Raw genomic sequence first — 2072 nt, 5'->3', positions numbered from 1 at the left:
AGCTGCTTTTCTTTGCTTCCTTCTGCGTGTGCAGGGAAGGAGAGCTGCTTCGAGAGGATAATGCAGAGATTCGGCCGGAAAGCCGTCTACATCGTCATCGGGGACGGGGTCGAAGAGGAACAGGGCGCGAAAAAGGTACTTCTTCCATCTCTCAGGCTGCTTTTCCTCCTCTCCTGGGTCACCTCGCGGTTTTCAAGGGCTCTGTACACAGATGCCCCCACCTCCCGTGGCTGTCTGGGTCGCGTCTCCCCAGGCCCTTTGCTCGCAGGTCCATTCCCATTTGCACATCACAGAAGCATCCTGAGCAATTTCCTTCTGCAAATCCCCCTCCATGCGTTTGGCTGCCACCCCTGGTCGCCCTGGATTGTTTCTGGGACAAGTGCTCTGGGAGCCCAGAGAGCTGTGTCAGGGCAGGCCAGTGGGAGGGCTGGTGCACGTGCGTGTGTTTTATTTAATACTCCCCGATCAGATGTTCCAGGAACCCTTCCCAGTTAATAAAGACAGCATTAAGCTAATGAAAAAGAAGTCCTGCATTTGCGAGCTCAGGCCCACGAGGAGAGGGCCGGGGGTTCTGGTGGCCGCAGCTCTGTTCCTGGAAAAGAAACAGCTGCCAGAGTCGAGGGTCTGGACCTGTCAACAGCATCCCAGAGAGCCTGCCACCCCCCGCCCAGAGGCCTGGGAAGTGCATTGTTAATGTCACAGAGCTTAATTGGGGGGACCTGGTTTCCCCCTTCCCAGCAGCAAATTCCAAGGAAATGCAGAAACGCTGAGGGTCTCAGCAGATGAAACCCACAAGAAGAGGGAAGGGCGCGAGGCTCCTGAGCATGGGGCTCGGGAGAGGGGAGCTCAGAAGTCTTCGCATATACTGTTCCATCCGCCTGGAAGGCTCCTCCCCTTTCCCCGGCTCATCCTTCAGGCCACAGCTTCAGCAACACCTGCTGGGCCGTTTCCTGACCAGCTCCCACTCTAACCTTCCCGCTGGCTCGGCCAGCCTGTGACTCCCTCCCCCGGCTGTCCTTATTCTTTCTTCAGGATGTTGCCCCCTCTCGTCATGAGCTTTACCGGTGTGATTGGTGGCTTGAGTACCTACTGTGTGCCTGCCACTGTCGCAGGCACTGGGGATCCCACAGTGAGCAGAACAGAGAGAGCTCTCACCCTTTACTCAGTTCCAGCCTGGGACGGGCAATAAACACCTAAGTGTAACATGCATGTCAGGTGGCGAGCAGAGCTTTGGGGAGAAATAAAGCCAAGAATGGGAACAGAGGGGACTCGGTGGGTGGGGCAAGATGCAAGCGTAGGTAGTAGTCACACATGCCTCGCTGAGAGGTGACATCTGAGCATAGACGGGGGAGAAGGGAGAGGGAGCCCAGTTGATATCAGAAGGAGGGCAGTCGGAGAAAGAAACCAAGAAGGTCAAAGTCTGAAGGCCGGAGCGTCCCGCAGGGAGCCAGCGTGGCCCCAGAGCTGGTGGGGAGTGGTGGGGAGCTCCGGCCTTCAGCCCTTTGGGAGGCGAGGCCAAGGAGGTAGCTGGGCCCTCGGGCGGACTTCAGCTTTACTCTGAGCACTTCTTCTTAAAGCATATTTTTTTAACTTTAAAAATAAATTGATTTAGAGTAAAAAAAATATTAAGTAAATGATAGTAACAGAGGTGACACACAGGGATATGGCCAAAACGGCAGCACGAATCACATGGATCGTCACGCGAAGTGCCGCTCCAGGGCGAGAGCTCAGGTCCCACGTGACTGGCTAAAGCCCCTGCTGGGCCCGGGGGCGTCCGGAGCCTTCTTCCCCCTTCAAGTTCAGATACAGCCCAAACTGTGCCCTGAGCACACGACAGCGCTCAAACCAAGCTTTGCTTCCGTCAGAGGTGGATTGGAGGACAGCTTAGGCCCGGGGCCCCGGGCGCCCTGTACCTGCCCTGTTTCTCACCCAGAGAATGGCAGGGACACCTATGAGCAGTTGCTGCCTTAAGTCTGCCTTCTCCCCAGTTGGAGAAGGAGCAAATGTTTTAAAATGACCCCTTTATTGTCCTGGAATGAAACACTATTGTTTCATTTGGACTATTTATCACC

General features: G+C 55.6%; 1 long non-coding RNA gene across 1 annotated transcript in view; it reads left to right on the top strand.

Moving 5' to 3' along the window:
- The window catches only part of LOC105310243, a 12637-nt gene that overhangs the window by 3293 nt on the left and 7272 nt on the right, over positions 1-2072 (top strand). The window lies entirely within an intron of this gene.

The sequence above is a fragment of the Pteropus vampyrus genome, unplaced genomic scaffold (genome assembly GCF_000151845.1).
Source record: "Pteropus vampyrus isolate Shadow unplaced genomic scaffold, Pvam_2.0 Scaffold1539, whole genome shotgun sequence".
Lineage (NCBI taxonomy): Eukaryota > Metazoa > Chordata > Mammalia > Chiroptera > Pteropodidae > Pteropus > Pteropus vampyrus.
Note: the sequence above shows the minus strand (reverse complement) of the source record. Positions and strands in the feature narration are given on the sequence as shown.